The sequence below is a fragment of the Pezoporus occidentalis genome, unplaced genomic scaffold (assembly GCF_034315485.1).
Source record: "Pezoporus occidentalis ecotype Australia unplaced genomic scaffold, CSIRO_AGI_Poc_V1 ctg49, whole genome shotgun sequence".
In the NCBI taxonomy this organism is placed as follows: Eukaryota; Metazoa; Chordata; class Aves; order Psittaciformes; family Psittacidae; genus Pezoporus; species Pezoporus occidentalis.
This window is the reverse complement of record NW_026915824.1, coordinates 3236363-3257704: the sequence shown is the minus strand read 5'-3', so window position 1 is coordinate 3257704 and position 21342 is coordinate 3236363. Positions and strand designations below refer to the sequence as shown.

The 21342-nt window shown below is 39.1% G+C and overlaps 1 long non-coding RNA gene across 1 annotated transcript in view; it reads left to right on the top strand.

Moving 5' to 3' along the window:
- The window catches only part of LOC134173055 (uncharacterized), a 314635-nt gene that overhangs the window by 278002 nt on the left and 15291 nt on the right, over nucleotides 1-21342 (top strand). The gene's annotated exons all lie outside the window — the stretch shown is intronic.

Sequence of the window (21342 nt, the reverse complement as noted above, 5' to 3'; positions counted from 1 at the left end):
TGTAAATGAAGTTGGAATGAAGGTGTTCTGAAGGAATAGTTTTGTCATATGATGTTATCAGTGTTAGGCCTTGATTTGAGTACCTTCTATTGCAATAGTATTCAAACACTAAAACGTGAAGGAGAACTCTCCTATTACAGAGGAAGAACCTGGTAATTTCTATTAATTTTCTTACATATTTGTTTTATAGAAATACAGTAACACGGTGTTGTATGCTTTTGTAGTCTTACCAGGTGTTATGTGCTACTTGAACAGGTATTTGAAGTTGTGTCAATATCCAGAGGATTTACACATGTGTAAAATTTGTTCTCCTAATTGCTCTTAATTAAGTCAGTGAAGAACTTTTACTGTTTGAGTAAACACATACCTCATATTCAACAAGGAGGTTATGAAACAAATATATAAAGCAAGTGAGCTTTAAAGCTAATGAACAAAAAGGCATTTTAAGGAGTTGCGTTTTAGCAGATACCTCCAGGTGGCCCAAGGATAGCTGTCAAATGTTCTCTGTCAGTTTAACAGGGAAAATAATGCTGTATTAAACATTCTGTGTGAAGAAGTTTGGTGTTGGAAGGTTTGGGTAGTGGGGGACCTACAGGGGTAGTTTCTGTAAGAAGGTGCTAGAAGCTTCCCCTGCGTCTTATAGAGCCAATGCCAGCTTTATCCAAGATGGATTTGCCACTTTCTGAGGCTGAGCTCATAGCTGATAGTGGTAGTGCCTTTGGGATAAGGTCCCTAAGAAGGGAGAAAAGATGCTGCTCAACTGTAAAATATACTTCTTTGTCATTGATAGATCAGTTAATGTAACTTAACAAAAGCAGTTTATTTTGGATATTTACTAGAAGTAACCAGAAAACATTCTCATGTGGGGCATTGCAAACTTCTGTGAAGTTCCAAGAGTAAGTGCCAGAAGTATCACCGAGGAATCTGATCCATTTTGAAACAGCAGCAGAACATACATTTGCACATCCTTTACTGCACAGAACATTTATATGAAGAATTAAAAAGGTTATATATTCTGTTACTATGTTTCTAACAAGTAAATCAATATCATACAAATGTTACTTCTGCTGGCTTTCAATTGGTAAAGGTTTTATTATTCTACTGATCTTCACAAGGAATGTGGGCAAGTCTTTCTTGCAGATGTATTTGCAGAACTTACACATTGACTGCAGAGGGCGGTACAGTACTTGGAAATTGCTTGTAAATTCCTTTTCATTTAATACCCATATTTCATATTTGGAGGAAAAGCTTGGTTTGTTTAGTAATTCACTTCTATGAAAATGGTATGGAATTAAGTTGTCTTTCTGCCAGTGATGTTCTGTGAAGCAGCTGCTCAAGAAAGGGCAACTGCTTTATCTTTTCAGTCTTGTTCAACAAAGAAGAAAACTAGGGGCACCTATATTGCAATTACGTAAGCTAGGACACATGTAAAACACAGTGGCTCAGGACAAAGCACACCTCTGCAAAAGGATGTTTCAACAAGGTGCTGTGATGATCTCTTTTTGATAAAGAAAAGTAGGAAATGGATACATGCAATATTGCTGCAGAATCTTACTGTCATGAACACTGTCAGTAGCATGGGTTAATTAGCTGAACAGTAACTAAAGTATTCATGTTTTCTCTTTCCAAAGTCTTGCCTCTTGCTGATTTCCAAGTGGAGATGCAAAGATGGTATAAATTGTTGCATGTAGAACAGGTTATCTGTTTCATTTCTATACAGTTTCATTGGAGAATTTTGAACATGCTTACACTGGGAAGGGAATGACAGGCAATCTGAATAGAGCTTCCCATTTCAAGTGGTAATACTTCTGTGCTCTGTTGGTTTCTATGCAAACAACTGAATTGGGAAGCCCAGATTCATGTCCCATGTGTGTCTTCCTAAAGAATGCCTTCATCACCAGACCAGTAATTAGCACCTGTAACTACTGAGGTCAAGCTACTCTTCAGCTGGCAAGGCAACTTTAACTGAATCCCCACCTGTACAGTAGGAATCAGAGGCTATTGCTTTCTGTATAAAGCTTGTTCTGGCAAGTGGCTGGCACTTAAGAGGAAGGCATGATTAGTAGATACTTACTTGATTTGTTGTGGCATAGGTCTCAGACTGCATATTATGCCTGAGCATATGAAGATGGTTGCTAGCTTTTTCTTCATGCTGTGTCTATGAATTAAATACTTAATGCTTGCCCTGACTGCTTCTAAAAGACTTAAAGTAGAAAGGTACTTGAAAAGCACGGGTTCTGTCTTGTTGTGTTTGTTAATTCTCATGGAAAGACTGTTAACTACGTAACTACTTTTTAATATATTTTTTTTCTGTTCAGATACCAGTGACACTAATTTCTTTTGCAGTTCTGAAAAAGCCACATTGTTTTTTCTCCCCCCCTTTTTTTTTAACCCAGAGAGGATCCAAATGTATTTCTGCATCACTTTCAACATATAGTTTTCCATTTGATTGAAGTTCTTCTTTTCATGTCATTGCTAATAGCAATTTCCTACTAAATATTTAACTGCTTGTATGCATAAAAGCAAATATTCTGTTAATCTTAGGTGTTTATTGTGCAGAGAGGGATTATAGAATCATAGAATCAACTAGGTTGGAAAAGACCATGAAGATCATCAAGTCTGCCCATTACCCCAGGGCTGCAAAACCACCACTAAACCTTATCAATTAGGGCCTCACCTCCACAATTTTTGAACACTCCCAGGGATGGTGATTCCACCACTTCCCTAGGCAGCCTGTTCAAGTGCCTGATCACCCTCTTGGTGAAGAAATTTTTCCTAATAGCCAACCTAAACCTCCCCTAGTGCAGCTATCTTTATTATACTATAATCATCTATTATGAATAGATGCTCATACAAAATCTCTGTAAAGTATGGCAGTGACTTTTGGTAGTTACAAGGTTATCAGTGAGTCATTACTGCTGGTATGCTTCTTTCTTCTTCCATAAGGCTTGATTCTTTTTATCTTCTTCAGTTTATATGCTGAAGTCAAAGTGTATTCCTCAGGTGGTCATAGATGTTAGATTAGTGCTGGCAGTCTGAGATGCTTCTTTGTGAGCCAGTATTATTGGAAAGCTGGGAGACCATCATCCTTCTGCAGGGAGCTGATAGGAAATGCATATGGTTCTCTGGAGAGAATAATAATAATTTCTGGAGAACCAGTGCTGGCTTTTACACTTATTGAAGTCAGTGAGAGTTTTGCTACTTACTTCAGTGAAAGTAAGGTTAGGTTCTTTGTCATTTCATTATCATTTTTTTGACACAGATCAGGTTATATGCTGTGAGACAAACTGATTTTAGTCCTGACTTACAGCGGAGAGCTGCTGTGGTTAAGGCCAAGTGTGAGTTTGCATCCTGAAGTGTGAATTCTGTATTTTATGTCCTCTGAGTTCAGAAGCAGATTGCTTAGTGGAATGAGGTGGAATGTCATGGTATGCTATCAATACGCTATGAAATATGGTATGCTATAAATTGTGCATCTCTTCAGGCTTTAGACACCCTTCTCAGAACTGAAAGGGGCCCACTGTTATCTATTTCAGCCTCCAAATCTGTAGATCAGCTCCTGAAAGAGAAAGCAACTTCCCCCCTCTTCATTCACTGTCCAAAGAAACAAGCAGGTCTTGTTTTCTAAAGAACAGCTGGTGGGAGCATATACCCTTTATACCAGCCTAAGTGGAACTTGGGAAGGGAGAGACCTGAATTCAATTCCCTTAAGGCTAAGACTCAAATTATATTCCCCTGCATCTTGAATAAAGGAACTGACTCTGCCTGAGGAGACTACAAAATTCTGCTATCCTTTTCCTAGTTGTTTGTTTGTTTTCTTTCCTCATCTTTTATAAAGCAAAACCATGATCTTGGAGCAGACATGAGTGATTTCTTAAGAGATTCCAGTACAGTCAGTGAAAAGATGAAAACAATTAGAGCTAATACTTCATAGTGTCGTGGTTTAAAACCAGGCAGAGGGTTCATTCACTCCCCCCCCCCCCCCCTTCTTGCTCTCCCCCTACTCCTGGAGGGACGGAGAGGAGAATTGAAACGAATGCAACTCCCACGGGTTGAGATAAGAACAATTTAGTAACTAAGGTATAACACAAATCACTACTGCTACCACCAATAATAACAACGATAAAGGAAATAACAAGGGAAGAGAATACAAAATCTCACCACCAGCCAACCGATAACTCGCCCGCCCCAGCCCAACCAAGCTCTGACCGATGCCTCCTCCAACCCCGCAGTCCCACCCCTTCCGGGTAACTCTCAGTTACATCCTGGGCATGACGTGCTGTGGTATGGAATACCTCTTTGGTCAGTTTGGGTCAGGTGTCCTGTCTCTGCTTCCTCCCGGCTTCGCCTCCTCCCTGGCAGAGCATGAGGCTCACAAAGTCCTTGACCAAACCAAAACATCATTGTTATCAGCTCTGTTCCTGAGCCGAAAGTCAAAACACTGCACTGCACAGCTACCAAGGAGGAGAAAAATGACTGCTACTGCTGAACCCAGGACACATAGCCAAGAGTAGTTTTCCAGAATACAGTAATAACTGTAAAAAGAAAACATGGGGAGCAAAAAGTCAGGGTATTAAAATAATTTTCAGTAGAGCTTGAAATTTCTCTTTAAATAATCCAGGTCCAAACACCATCTGTTAATCAGATAGTGGTTCACTTCCTGAAGTGACCATGATTTTGATTTTATTCAGAGGGCCAAATTCCATTGTGGAATTAACCAGTGAAATTTGCTGTACCTTGGTGAGACAGTTATGGCTCAAACTCCTGTTTGTCAGGAATCTGCATTACATGTTTTCATTAATGATATTCCGGGGAAGGACATACTAACTTTATACATTAAAAAAACCCCAAACACTTTTTGCACAGATATAAATAATTGTGAAGCAATAATGCTTCAAGTTTTAATGAAAAAAAAAAAATAATTGCCCAAGCCTCTTACACTTATAAGGTAGTGTATTTATAGATTAAAAAGTAAATCATAACAGGAAAAAAAATATCCAGCTTAATATGCTTACTTGTGTGGCATTTCCACTCTCTTTGAGAACTCACGGTAATTTGTATTTTTGGTTGAGATTTAATAAACACTATTCAGTGTTGCACTGTATGGCTTTACTGCTTTGAAACAAGCATCAAAAACTTGGGTGAATAGGTTTAGTTTGTTCATTACTGGTATTCAAAAGAGTATCATGGCTTTGGAATTCTGAGCTAACAAACAGGTTTAATTATGTACCATTTGACTTTGGATTTGCTTCCCTGAGCATAAGGACATATCTTGTTAACATTCTTCTGGCTATGGATATTAAAATATAATCCAGTTGGTTTAGTTACTAGGTCTGTGAATTTAGTACCTATTATGAAAGAGGAACTTCCTCAGCCTAAGATCTTGGAATAGCTCTGGCACCAAACTTCCTTTAGTACATAATCCAGAGTTTGAACTTAATTTAAATGATATATAGGCCTTGTATTGATCTCTGATTAATTCAGCAATTCTTAATCATTTGCTCTGCATATTTATTCAATAATTTTGTAATCAAAAAGTTACCTTTGAATAATTAAAGATGGTAATAAAACTACTAGCTTACTGTGAGATTGCCTTCAAGGAAAAAAAAAGTCAGATCCAGTTTATGTTGCCTTTCTCTTCATTTGCTTAACACTAAAGTGCAACAAAAATGAGGAGGAAAAAAAAAGGTTTTTAAATGAAAGTATTAATTTTTTGAGTTTTATATCTCTTAAAATTAAAATTCTCACAAGGTTTCAGTCTGTATTATGAAAACACAGAAATCCAAATATAATAGGAATCAAGAAACAGTAATGATGAAAGTTGACAGATATCTAAAAATGTAGATGTTTGAGTTACTTCTCAGAAACAATGTATTTTCTGGAATTCTGGATCTCTTCCAGAAGTTTCATTTCTTCCCTAAGACTTATCTGTTCTCTTTTTCAGTTGTGATGGTAGGGTTTTTTTTTTTTTCTTTTGGAACCTGTCACTGTAGACATAGGTATATCCTGCATATGCAGCTGATAAACTGTTCATTTCCTCTAAGTATGTGCTATAAACTCATTTACCTATCATTTATCTTTTATTCCAGCTCTTCTTCCTGAAAATGGAACTTGCTTTTCAATTACTTTGAGAGTTCATAACTTAGAGTCTATGAGCTCTGAATAAATTAACTCATTCACCTGGTGTGGCTGGGGAGAGGAATGAAAGATTATTAATGAATTTCCTGCTAGGGAGAACTAAGTTATTGAGTCTTATCTCTTTCTTCTCCTCCCGTTATAAATGCAATAAGGTCACAAATTAGCTTTGCCCTTGTTTGAGATTTTTAGTGTTTTGATCCTGTGCTAACAGAAAAGTCATTCTGATAGCTTGCCAGTTTTCATTCTAGTTTAATTTTACAGAAGTTAGTGTCTGAATTATGAGACAAAGAGAATTTTTTTAGCAAAAAAACCCGAACCTACTTCTGAATGTGTCACTGTTTGAAGATACTGTCTGTGTTTAAGTGAACTCTATATGTAACTGTAAAGAGTTTTTATTTTTTATATTGGACAAAGATGGTGAGAGGGACAGATGTAGTCATTATACTGACTTTCTAAATGGATAAAATTGTAATTATAAGGCTATTCTTGACTGGGTTTAATCGGAACAGTTCTTCTGCAGTCTGTGAAACTACATGCTTTTGATAGCTGAAAATCTCTCTTGTGGTGTTTGCTTCTTGATATTTCTTGATGCTGTCTTGCTATCTTTTCCCCTTCCAACTTCCTCTACCTGTTTTAATTCCAAAATGAAAAGAACAAGAGCTTGGAGATGAGCAGATAGAATTAAAGTGTGAAGCTGATGGATGTTTTTGCTAATCAACAAGTTGATTATCTTTCAGGAAAGGCAGACAGATTTGGCTAATAATATGGTCAAATACAGAAAAACACCATGCCTAAAATTCAACAATTAAAGGTGATAATAATTTCACTTGTGGAGGTACCACTCGTGAAAGAGGTTGGAGGTGCAGTGGCAGTAGCTCTGTTCCTAAAATGGATTTCCTGAATCAGAGCTTTCTCGATAAACAAGAGTTACAAGAGAGATTTTCCTGGTAGGCTTCTGAGATCTAGCTCAGGAAGATGTAGAGTCATTTAAAAGGCAAAATCATGGTGAGTTTGAAACATTGAAAAAGACCTAGTCTGGCTCTGTCATTTCTGGTTCACCCTCTTTAAGCTGGCTAGATTCCTTTTGTCCCTGAGATTTAGGAAAGGACAATGTATACAGGAGGCAAAATTTGTAGAAAACATTTTGTGTAGATGGATGCAATGTACTTTCAGATGTGTGAATTTTGTCTAGTCATTCATTAGCTTCTGTATACAGGCAGTAAAGTGAAGTAATAAGGGTTTAGAAGCAGTCATCGTTCAGGGATGGGAGAATATAATTACCTGTCAGAAATAATAAAGGGTCCACCATAACCTGGCTTATATTATTCAAGCACCAAAATCTGTTCAATCAGTAGGTACACAAGTATAAAACAGTTAAAGGGAAACATTAGTTTTCTTACAATTATTTCATGCATTTTATCTGAAATGTTTAAACTTTGCTGTTCAAACAGTACCTCACCTTGTCTTTAAATGCCACAACTGCTTTTTCTCCATTATTTTATGTATCCTAATGTAAACATCCATTAACCTCCCTTCTGCCTCAATTAAATATGCTTAACAAGTAATCAATCTGAATTAACAGCAGGAGACTTTGTGCCATCTATTTTTAACAGATGTGTTCACATAATTTTGTGAATATATTTGACAATAAAGGGAATCTGGTGTGATTCACCAGTTTCCTGGGAGAAGACTTGGGGCACACATCAGCTTAATTAAACATTGTTATTTTAAGCCTCTGACACTTGTGATGAAGTTAAATAATAGTTCATTACTTTCTATTTATCAAATACTTGTGCGGATGAAACTTTTTAATTTCATCTATAAGAAGAGCCTTTTAAATTCTTTCTTGAAATATTTTTCTGGTAATGGCTTTGGGGGATAGAGTGAAAAATAATTTAACAAATACATAGTAAATAATTCATACTACTCCCCAAATTCAAGCAGCACAAATCAGCTTCTCTGAAGTATTCAATTTTAAGTTAATATACTCAACAAAAAATATAACAGGGATTAGTTACATGAGTGAATGCTGGGCTTGCTATGAGTTGTATAGCAGCCTTTGTTTTAGTTTTCATATACTGTTTTAATTAAGTCTGGATTTTTAGCCAATTAGAATGTTTGCCCATACTGCCCACCCATAACTTCATTGTATTCAGTGTTTTGTGTTTCTCTTATGCTGGGCTCTGCCCATTTACTTTATGTGAAAGTGTATTTAGGGTAGCAAATCTTGATCTTTATTTACATGGAAGATTTGAATCCCTAAGCATGGTGAATTCCTGTAGAAGATTAAATGTAGTTCTTGATTTAAAAAATGTGGCTGAAAGAGTTTTGTAACTTAAAAACAAGTCTAAAACTAAATGAATGTTGGAAGCTCTGTCCTTCACCCAGCTTGTAAATAATGTACACCAGTGGCAGCATTTGCTTACTGTCTGGTTGGATGTCACAAATGCTGATGCTATAAAAGCCTCAGCAGTGGACAGTTGAATCAACCTCGTAGAAAGAGTAGATAAGATTTCCTCAAATGACTTGACAGTTACATATTTATAGCATGTAAATTATTGACATAGCATCCTGGGGAGGAGGAAGGGAAGGAAAAGAGTATCCACAATTTCCTGATCACTAGCAAACTAGGATCTGGTTTTTGCTGGACCTTAGGTGGGAATGTAAAAAAACCCTTGATAAGTAACATGCCTATCATCCAGTCTCTGCCCTCTGTCCCCCACCTCCACCAAACTCTGAAAAGGAATGTTTTGTTTTCCAGGATGAGTCTCCTGAAGAGCCCCAGTGGTTAAGGAAGATACCAAATGAGTTTTCTCAGTAAAGCAGTAAAATGCTAAATAATGCTAATGTGCTTTTATCTCCCACCAGCTTTCAGGCTCTGTACTTGACAAATTATCTTGCATAGAGCTGGTAGGATGTTTGATCAAATCTGCAAATTTAGATACGCAATTTATCAAAAGAGCACATACAAACCCAGCAGGTCCTTTCTGTCTGTAGACTAGAGCCTTGTTAATTTGTCAGTTTTTGTTTTGCTCCTATTTATACACATAACTGAGTAAAACAAATGTATTCTGTTTCTTGCTGCTTTCACATACCTGTATGGCTTTGGACTCCACACAGGGTAAAAAGTGTCACTAAACTGTATTAGTGGCCCTAGGTTGCCTAGAAACATGGCAGTGTTGCAGGTTAGTGCTGGTTCTTAAAAATGTCATTGCATGCCACTGAAAGCAGAGGGGATGTCAGTAGCTGTGTTGAACTGGCTCAGGTGTTCAAGCCTAACTTACTGCATCCTCTGTTCCTTCAAGTGCTGCTGTGCTTGACTATCAGTGACTTAGGAAAACAGTTTTATTGCTGTTTCCGGGCTTCCTAGAGACATCTCTGTGGAGTCTGTAGTAAGATATTGTGAAACTTTTGTAAGCTTTGATCCAGACTCATGGAAAGTTTGTAATCTTTAACTGTGTGTTGTCTTTGTTGGGTAACTTGGGGTACAGTGGGATAGGAGAGCAGTTCACTGCTTTCAAGCAGCTAAAATGCCACATGAAACTAAGTTCTTAGGAGCAGACAGGTATCTAATACATTGAAAAATCAATATACTGATTTATCTTTCTGTGCTCCCCTGGACACATTAAAAGTATGTCAAATAAGCACTGTCAACTTCAGATTGTATTATGCTTTGAAGCATGAACATAAAGTTAATGCGCAAAATTGGCTTTTGATTTTTCCAATTTAGCTTTACTTTGTGTTAGAAATGGAAATTGCATCATCTATTTATCAAACTTATCAGGCTTTGAACTAAATAAAATCAAATTATTATTCCTCTGCAAGATGCCTCCTAAGCCAGAGCCAGCTGCTTGACTCTTGGCATGTCAAAGCAGGGTTCATCTACTCTGATGCTCATGTTTTTTTTGCATATTTCATTGCCATGTTTGAGTGACTACCTAACACATCTTTAATAAACAGGACTTTAACAAATATGCAAGAAACTCAAATGTTTGAAAACCAGCAGTTAGATTTTTTCCCTCATATTTTCAAGCTTCAATTCAGCTTGATCAATACAGCAATCAGATTATGGCCGATAATTGGTTGGAACTTTGCGTTGGTTGTTCCAGAGTATGTGCTGAATACTGTGTGTAGTGGTATATTACTGATGTGGTGTACCAATAGGCAGCTATATGGATATATATTTGGTGTATTTATTTGTATACATTCGTGGACAAACCAATGTTAATATATAAAATGTTTATACATAAAATAATATAAAATGCTTATACATAAAACAAAGTTTTATGTAGGTATTCATCTGTGATTAATTAGCCATGTTAGTACTGGAGTATTTTTCAGTTACAGTTATTGTGGCTTTGTATAATCTCTTTCTCACTAGCGTAGTGAGAAAGGATAGAACTCTTAACTGTTTCTGTACGCTCACACTAAGAGAGGTTGGATAGCAGGCAAAAATTGGAGCTGACCCTGGTCTGATTTTCTGGCAGTTAAGGTATTTTAAGTTGCAAGGAGTTAATTTTAAGTGCAATAAAATGTCATGGAATATAACTAATTACCACAGCTCTTGCTTTCTTGTCTGCCTGGAAGAGAGGTACTATCTTGAGAATTTCACATTTCTGGAAAATGTACATCTTACTGCAATTTTTGGATGGAGTAATTAACTAGCAATAGAAAACTGTTCTGAACTGAACAAGTAGTTCTGTGAAACAGCCAGACCTGGTAGTGGTTTCTGTTTCCCTACTGCAAAGCTCATAAAATTGTGAGATAAATTAATAAGGTTCTGGTAGCTGTACTTAGTAAAACTTTACTCCATGGCATGCATATATAGCTTTACTCTGCTAGTCTTTCATAACCCTTCTGCTTAGGCTTTCTGACACTTTTTATCTGTAAACATGTTTAATTTATAAAGCTTTCAAGTGCATCCTTTGGAAAAAAAATCCAAACTATTTTTATGTGGTAAATTTTGCTGTGTTATCAAAAGATCATACTTCTGATGCTTTTGGGTGTAATTATTTTAGCATAGTTCATGTTCTGCTTTCTCTTTCCTTTCTCCTCAGTGTATTTTGGCATGTTTTTATACCTTGAGATGAAGATGTTGTTTCTATTTAAATGCACAAAGATTTTTCCAATTTGAGGTTAGAAAGTGTATGAGAATGGGATCCCATGACTTTCTGGTCTTTTATCAACAGATCCTTTGTCAGGATCTGTTTTCCCCCAGAAAGCTAGGCTGAGTGCCCTAAAATTCCATGCTCTGTACATAGCAATGCTGTCCTCAGCAGAATTACGCTGGCATGCCGCTAGCACATCTGTTGGCTTTTAACCACAGGCACTCAAAGATCTCAGCCCTGTGTCTGATGTATACAAGCCTGTCAGTCACAGCAAGGTTTGGATAAGCGCAGAATTGTGCTTAATTATTATCCTGGGTTCAGCAGTAGCAGTCATTTTTTTCTCCTTCTTGGTAGCTGGTGTAGTGCAGTGTTTTGACTTTCAGCTCGGGAACAGAGCTGATAACAAGGATGTTTTGGTTTGGCCAAGGACTTTGTGAGCCTCATGCTCTGCCAGGGAGGAGGGGAAGCCAGGAGGAAGCAGAGACAGGACACCTGACCCAAACTGACCAAAGAGGTATTCCATACCACAGCACGTCATGCCCAGGAGGTAACTGGGAGTTAGCCGGAAGGGCTGGGAGTCTGCAGGGTTGGAGGAGGTATCAGTTGGTGCTTGGTTGGGCTTGGGGGGCGAGTTATCGGTCGGCTGGTGGTGAGATGATGTATTCTCTTCCCTTGTTATTTCCTTTATCATTATTATCTTTGGTGGTAGCAGTAGTGATTTGTGTTATACCTTAGTTAATAAACTGTTCTTATCTGAACCCGTGGGAGTTGCACTCTTTTTGACTCCTCTCCGTCCCTCCGGGAGCAGGGGGAGGGCAAGAAAGGGGGGGGGGAAGTGAGTGAACGAGTTACCTGACTGGGTTTAAACCACGACAGTTCTTTTTGGCGCCCAACGTGGGGCCCGAAGGGTTGAGATAACGACAGATCTGACCAGATTAATAGTCACTCATCACAATGACGATTTATTGGCTCTCAGAGTTGTTCTTGTTGATCTCACAGCTTCAGACCGTTGTAACTTAGAGCCGGTATTTGCTGTGTTAGTGTTTATCAAGTATGGGGCCTGGGCTAAGGTTCTTGTCTCACTGTGCTTTATGGCAATGGCTTGTAACATGGGCGGGCTCCAGCAGCAGGGCGGGACGGACGTGGCCGTGGACTTGTACCTGGCCGTCCGGCTGCTCTTCACCGTCCTGGCCCTCGCCCTACTCTCCATCTTTGTGAGGCTGCGGGGAGCCGAGGGGGAGCGGCCCCGGGAGCCGGCGGCAGCCGAACCGGCCCGGGAGAGCGGCCCCAGGGACCAAGCGGCGGCGGGAGCGGGGCCGGAGGCCGCGAGGGGACGGCTGCCGGTGGAGGAGGTCGGGGCGGTCGAGGAGCAGAAGGAAGGGGCTGCCGAGCAGAGGGAGAAGGCGGCGGAGCAGCCGAGCCCCGCGCCCGAGCCGAGCCCCGCGACGGCCGAGAGCATCCGCCGGAAGCCGCCCGCCGAGCCCCAGGAGGATGCAGGAGACCACGCAGCATTTCCCAGCAAGGCAGAGGAGGAAGAGCTGGACTCAGGAAAAGAGAAGCTGGCGGTGGGAGAGCCGGCAAGCACAGCGGCTACACCAGTGACAAGTACAGCAGCATCAACTGAGAGTTCTGAAGGTTTTGAATGGCCTTTGGGCATCCTTGGGACCTGTCTGCTGATTGTGATGGGGATCAGCATGTTGGCACACACACAGACTGTGTTCTACCCACAACCATTTTGTCTGATCTCAAAAGTTAAGCAGAGTCAGGTTTGGGTCTTGTCTGGGGTTAGACGACAATATAGGGGGACCAAGAGGTTTTCCCCAAGGCTGGACAGTCATGAGTGGCAGGGTGTGTGGGACAGTATGGGCAAGTATCTAGTCCACTGGGCCCCTCCAGTGCTTTGGAAGCATCGGAGATGGAAGGCAGCTGTATGGAGTCCCCAACAGCAAGCTGCAGAAACTGCTTAAGGGGGCAGTGAATTATTTTAAGCCTGGTGGGCCCATGGCACTTCAGGCCATCAGAGCAGAGATGCAACATAGAGATGGACTCATGATCGAGGGGTGGACTTAACAATGGACACTATTGCCCAGGTTATTCACGAGTGTGAACACTGCACACAGTCTCTCCTGCTCTGGAAGACTGTTACAAGAGATGGAGCCTGGCATCATGGACCAGATGGACGCAGTAGCTTTATAGGGACTGGTCCATGCACTAAGATAAGAGTGATGGTATATTGAAAATGTGGGATCTGAGCATGACGTGAATGGTATGGAATAAGGGGTGGATAATGTCCTGGGTTCAGCAGTAGCAGTCATTTTTTTCTCCTTCTTGGTAGCTGGTGTAGTGCAGTGTTTTGACTTTCAGCTCGGGAACAGAGCTGATAACAAGGATGTTTTGGTTTGGCCAAGGACTTTGTGAGCCTCATGCTCTGCCAGGGAGGAGGGGAAGCCAGGAGGAAGCAGAGACAGGACACCTGACCCAAACTGACCAAAGAGGTATTCCATACCACAGCACGTCATGCCCAGGATGTGACTGGGGGTTAGCCGGAAGGGCTGGGAGACTGCAGGGTTGGAGGAGGTATCGGTCAGTGCTTCGTTGGGCTTGGGGGGCGAGTTATCGGTCGGCTGGTGGTGAGATGATGTATTCTCTTCCCTTGTTATTTCCTTTATCATTATTATCTTTGGTGGTAGCAGTAGTGATTTGTGTTATACCTTAGTTACTGGACTGTTCTTATCTCAACCCGTGGGAATTGCATTCTTTTTGATTCTCCTCTCCGTCCCTCCAAGAGCAGGGGGAGGGCAAGAAGGGGGGGAAGTGAGTGAACGAGTTACCTGACTGGGTTTAAACCACGACAATTATCTTCCCAGTAATACATAGACTGGATTCACTCAACTGTAGATTGTGGTGCAGGACAGACTATGAGAAAGGGCAAAGCTCCTCTGAGTTCAGAAGCATGAGAGTCATGAAGACATGGCTCTAAGGTACTCTTTACTGACCAAAGCAGTCGCTGCAGTGATCACACTGCACACTGATGTGGTTCTGTATCTGTCTGTAGGTTGGAGTTGCTAAACAAGGAGCTAGAAGACAGAAGGGGAGACCTGGTGTGTTTGTGTTGTCAAGGCACTTAACAAGTCTGAAGTAAGCTATTTGCATTTCACTGTTCTCTTATTTTGTAAAAAAAATGTTCCCTTAAAATGCTGTTTTCAGATGTCTGGTAATGCTCCATCCCTGATTCCTTATCTTTTTTTCATTTACTTTAATTGAAAAGAGATAATTTGTAAATGCTGGAAGAGTAGCAGACTAATGTATACAAAAAGCAACAATAGTATAAAAAAGATAAAGTAAAAATCTTTGGTGGGTCCTTATATACACAAACTAGCTTTGTCTTGCAACAGAAATTGTGTCAGCTTGTATTTCAGATGTGTCACACTTGAAAGTCTGAAATTCTTATTTTTTTGGGTAGTTCTGTTGTGTGTTTATTGGGACAAAAAAAAAGGTATTTTGAATTAATTTGGATAAAATCATAGCAAATGGCTTTGCACAATTGAGGATCCTGACTTAGGAGGGAACAGGGAAAGCAAGGAAATACCTAACATGATAGGTTGACTTAGGGCTTTGTGTAAACTCTATTTTGAAAGGGTAAAGCAGGTGACGTGTATGGGGTTGGTGATGAAAGGTTGGAGGAAGAAGGGATGAATTAGCTTAAATTCAAACCCTTGTGACTGATGATGTAAACCAACCTGTAGGACAGAAGTAAGCATGTAGTTTCTGTATATGAAGCCTACTGGGTAATTGCATACTATAAAATTTTGTGAGTTGTCTCAGACATCATCAGGCACAGCACTAATCCACTAACACAATTCCCCATGAAAGGTGCTAAAGAATTTATACATTTAAAAAGTTATGGAAATTGACTGACCATAGTTGATATGATGTGAACACGTTAGTGTTAAAATGGTCTTACTGAAAAAGCTTGATCTGCAGAGTAGTGATTACATTATTTTTTGGCTGGCTATAAATACAGCAATAAATAGTCTGATTAATGATCTTTCTTGTTAAAGTCACTAAAGTCCATAGCTGCAGAGACTCTTCACATTATGACACAGATCTTCTGTCATTGCTGAGGCTGGAATTTCCTGATGGAAATCACTACAGAAAAGAGAATCTTTCTGTTTAGTTGGTTTGTTTAATCAGGAGAGATCACACAGCGATCTTCTTGCTTCTTAGCAAGAACTTATGCTATTATTACTAATTATACTGTTATGCTAATTACTGCATTATCATAGACTTCTGTTCAAAAAGGTGGCAGCTCAAAAAGTACCTACAAAAAAAAAAAGGCAATACAAAAAGATTCCCTCTGGAAAGCCCTTTCTTCATTATAAAGTCTGATAGACTTTAACATCAGAACATCAAATGTGGAGCGTAAAGGCTGTAGTACTGGAAAGACTTGACTGTGTTAGCAGTGTCCGCAAACAAATTCCCCATGAAGTATCATGTCCTGGAAAGCAGAGCTCGCCTTCAGATGAGTAACTGGGGGTGCTTTGGTTCTCTTTTCATAGTCACAGTTGTAACAAGTTGTCATTGTTCTTTTATTGCTCATGTGAGCATGAGGTTCCAGTAAAATATAAACTAAGTAGAACTCCCTTTGACATTCAGTAGCATAAGGGTCACAATTACCAATATTTCATATAATTAGCTTCCATGCTAGAGAATTCTGTGATTGCATTTGGAAGAGTGCTAGCTAGTAGAATCCTTCTAAATCAAACTCTCGGTGCATGAATGCTTTGTGGTCTCTTGGGAAATAATCATGAAAGTGTTTTAAAGAGAATTTTATTAATTTGCTTCAGTTCAGAAAAGACTGGGAAATTATTTTTCCCTCGTTGGATGGTATAGCAACTTGTTGTCTGTCATCAAATACTTTGGGTTTGATTGCAGAAACAGATGTTGGAATCATTACTCAGTCAGTGTTCCTTGAGTTATGGCTGCGCATAACTAATTGCAGAATTGGCACATAGCATTATGAATTCTTTATAGGAACTGTACTGTTATTTGTCCATCTACAGTTTTTCACAGTAAGGCTCTAATTCCAATTTCTTGTGGTTGCATTAGAATGCACATAAGACTCAGAATTTTCTTTATATAATGCATATTATTCTATTAAAAATATTAAAATTATGCATTCTGCATTTATACATTGACAAAGATATGAACAGTTTTCACTCCCTGAAATGTTTAGTCTCTCCCAGTGCTGGTGATGTGGGAGAATGTGTATATGACAAACAACTGAGGAAATGAGACAGATTCTCACTGTATTTTAAATATGTTTCTTCCATTAATTTTGATTACCTAAATAGCCAGGGACTCCTCTCTGTCTAGGTATTTGATGAAAAGTTTAATCTTAGTTAAAAACTTTGTAATAGGTAGAAAAAAATAGATGCTCACAAATATGTACACTCAATAAGAAGTTTGCAAATCCCTATAGGTGCCCAGGAGAATTTGATATTGGAATGAGCTGCAAGAGAAGGAGAAATTGTTGTATAATACTTATTTTTGAGAATGCACATGTATGAGGGTAGCTTTTAAATTACTGTGCATTCTCCATGGATGATTATATTAGCACTAACAAACTATGCCTTGAAGAATGTTTGAACTAGATTCTGAAAGACAGGAGGAGGAGACTCTTCCTCTGTTGGATAAGGGTCATTCAGCCATTCAGGACCCTGAGTGTGTGACAAGACTGAGGGAAAGGAGATGGGATTATTTATATAATTCAAGCTGATGACAAGAAGCTGTCTTTTGGAGGGTAAGCTCTTCTTCATACCTCACATGGATTTCTGTGTGCACGGGGCAAGTGTATTTCAGTGTGACAAAGATCAAAGCTATGTATGGAATGATTTCTGTTTGTATTGTTCTCTGAAGCATTTCACTTTCATGTTTGAATTTTAGCTTTTAAATATTGCAGTGAATCCTGGATAAAATCTGAAGTGACTTTAAGACAGAAAGGAAGTCTGAAGCAGTAGAAGAAGTTTAAATCTCAGACTTGCGTCCCTCTTAGCCTATGTATGCAATTTTCTTCCTCAAGGTCCTGTTAGCTTCTGGGCATATCACAGTCTGTCTTGATACAGAGTCCATTAAGTTATTGAAAACTGGAGCTAAGTGCTTATTAGATAATGATCTGAATCTTCTAAGGCTTTTGGTTTTTCTTTTGCTTTGGTTAGGTCTGAATGAAATAATCTAATTTGTATACATTCCATATATCTTTAGCCTCTTTTAACCTTTTGAAGTTTTAAGTTCTCCATGAAGAGTATACAGAAGCTAGCCAGTAGGCTGCAGGAGTAAGCAAAAGAATTAATCTTTGTCCTCTGTCTTCCTTTCAACCCTTGACTATTTGTTGGGAAGATGAAGGTATATGCTGGTTCCCACAAGCCCTGCTTCCTGTGAATGAAACTGTATTTATCCCCTGTGTTTGTGCAATAGGTTGAGTTTCCCTTTTCAAATTCTGCTGTTAAAGATCATGAGTATCATGTTACAGATAAAGCATGATGTCTGGCTTTAGAGCGGTAAGCTTGCTTCTGCAGCACTTAGTGTTGTCAGCTCTTTTTGTGTGCTTCACAAATCACTAGAATGAAAATATTTAGTTGAAAAGCAGCCGTGATATGAAGCAGCACTTGAAGATGAGCAGTCAGAGTCAAACTGAAAAGTGCAGGAAAACTTTTAAATCCCAGTTCAGGTAATTAGTTTTTTCTTAGCTGGCCAATACACTGGAAATGCTAAATCTGAATTTATACAAGGTGTTGTCCGTATATTGCCAGAGTGAAGAAATACGTGACAGATGATAGCTCTATTGCAGTGGTATCTGCTTGCATTTGAGGGAATGGATATTTGGTGTCAATATGTGCAAAACTGTATGTGGGGAGAAAGCTCAAATGCATCTGTTTCTGGAGTGCCAAGGTGGTCAAAGACTTCCCAATGGTAACGAGAAATTCTGAAGAATGGTGGACTGCTGCTGCACACTAGCTATATAGGAGTGTTGTAAATGCCGACAGGCATGTTGTGTGACTTCGTAAGATACGTTTTTTCATATTTATATATTATGCTTCATAGACAGGCCAACAGAAAAAGCAGGTAGCAATTTAACGCCATGAACTAGTAATTAAAGGTAAAGTAAACTTCTCTTCTGCACTGCAGAGTAGTATTTTGTGGGAAATGTTGCAAGACAATTTACTAACTCCAGTCCCAGTCTATTTTAATAAACTGACTCTCTACAAATTTTGTTGATGTCGTGTAAGCTGATTTTCCCTGTGGAAGTGTAGCAATAAATATTGACTGAATTAAATTATGGACACAGAGATGTAGTGAAAATGAACTTTTATCCAGAAGCTATGTGGCCTGTGGACTAAACTGATGACTGAAGCAATCATTCTGTCAATGATAGGTCTAGCAGCTTGGCCTATGTTTATTTCTGCATGTTGTGCATAGAATCATAGAATAGTTAGGGTTAGAAAGGACCTTAAGATCATCTAGTTCCAACCCCCCTGCTATGGGCAGGGACACCTCACACTAAACCATGTCACCCAAGGCTCTGTCCAACCTGGCCTTGAACACTGCCAGGAATGGAGCATTCACAGCCTCCCTGGGCAACCCATTCCAGTGCCTCACCACCCTTACAGTAAAGAACTTCTTCCTTATATCCAATCTAAACTTTCCTGGTTTAAGTTTTAACCTGTTACCCCTTGTCCTATCACTACAGTCCCTAACGAAGAGTCCCTCCCCAGCATCCTTATAGTACCACTTCAGATACTGGAAGGCTGCTATGAGGTCTCCACGCAGCCTTCTCTTCTCCAGGCTGAACAGCCCCAACTTTCTCAGCCTGTCTTCATACGGGAGGTGCTTCCATCCCCTGATCATACTCATGGCCCTCCTCTGGACTTGTTCCAACAGTTCCATGTCCTTTTTATGTTGAGGACACCAGAACTGCACACAATACTCCAAGTGAGGTCTCACAAGAGCAGAGTAGAGGGACAGGATCACCTCCTTTGACCTGCTGGTCGCTGCTTTTGATGCAGCCCAGGATACGGTTGGCTTTCTGGGCTGCGAGCACACACTGAAGCTGGCTCATGTTCATTTCCTCATCGGCCAACACCCCCAGGTCCTTCTCCGCAGGGCTGCTTTAAATCTCTTCTCCAAAGAAGTAAAGTATAAATAAGTATCTCAGTGGAAGTAATGTTCTATTAAAATATAATGGCACAATGTCTGGTATATTTGATTAGAATCTTTTAGTAGAGACACTGATTGTGTTTGGACTAATTACAAATTACTTAGTGGAGAGGGTATTACCTTTTGTGACTTTTGTTCTAACAGAAAATTCAGGCTTTACATTTAAAATTAGCATGAATATTGCTCTGGAGAGCAAGTGGACAAAAGAGTCCAATGCAACGTACGTTCTGTGTGGATTTTAGTTTGAAGACACAAACAGCACAATATTCCAGTTTGACCTGGTGCTTAAGGGCTGGAATACTTAACTTTTGGGGAATGGAGAAGCTATTTGAAAATAGTAGTATAATAGGTAGCCTTGAAGTGCTAGTGTTACAGGATATCGATGCTCATTCAAAAAACAGTGTGATGTGTGATGTTTCATTTCATGGTTTGTGGTGAGAGCTAAGGTTTGCTTTTTCCGCTTTACCTTCTCTTGAACTCTGACTGTATTTCTGTGCATGATGAGCTAATTATTCATTTCAACTGGGTATACTTGCATAGAGTGCAGAATTCAGTTGTGATAAAGTTCTAGACAACTTGTTTCTGTAGTAAGTCACAGTCATGACTGTCATCTCCTAAAGATGTCTTTGAAATGACAAATTGGTAATTAACACTGGAAAATAAGCAACAGTCTCAGTGGGACACCGAGAATTAATTTTATTTCTCTTGTGTTTATAAATGACAGCAGTAGTACCACTACTGATAATAGGGTGAAAAATTATTGGAATGGGATGGTAAAGGAAGATAACACAGGGAATTGCAAATTAGAAATAATAATAATCCATATAGAAGGTATTATTAGAAGGTTAATTGAATACAGTGGTGAAAACAGACCAGTTTTGTGGAATGCCTGGGGATTTGGTAATTCAATTAGCAGTACCACAGTAATTAACGTTTTGGGCAAACCATAAAGTTCTACCATCCAAAAGGTCCAGCTGGGTAATAAGGCAGCTAAAAGCCTGGCAAATACAGTCATACAGGAACATTGCTGTCGTATGCCAAGTTTGCAAAGTAATGGTTTTCACAAGTAAAGCCGTTTCTGAGAGTAAGTGTAAGAGAAATTTCTTTGAGTTATATATATATAAAATGAGCATTTGGGAAACTGATCAGATGAATATGTGCATGAAAATTTAAACAAAAATTATTATTTTAATCTGGACTTGTTCCTAATATAACTTTAGTTTTTTGAACCATGTGAACTGATGGCACCTAACTTTTTCTCAAATGCATTTCATGTAACCTATAAAGAATTACATGTCAAAAAGAGAAACTAACTGTAAGTAGGCACCTAGCAAAATCCTTGCAATATGAAGTTGTATCATGTTTGTTATGCTGTTGCTCAGAGAACTGCTCATCTCAACAGCACAAGGTATGATTGAAGTTACGTTGTATTAAGATGCTATTTAAATATCTAAAATTCAGTAGTCAAAGTTGTTACTAACATAGAGATAATACGGATTTTTCTTTTTGTTTCAGAGTTGATATACGGTTTTCTGGCTTTTGCATCTATAGATTCATTCCTGCTTTAAAAATGAAAAAAAAAAAATTTTTACCCAGTTGCTGCTTATCTTCTTCAACTAACCAGTTTTGTGCCATGTGTGATACACATTTTAAATAATTTTTCCTATTATTACTTAATTGACCTTTTCTTCATATGCGCATAAAAATGTGAAACAGTCATGAACTGATTTATGAACAAATAAATTAGATGATGATTGCTTTTTTGAAAAAAAATTGAGAGAATTGATAATTTGTAGAAGTCTGATCTGTTCTCACGTAAGACAGTTGGATATAGTAACTTCCATTTTTCAGCCCTTCTGTGTCATTTTGGAACTTCAGA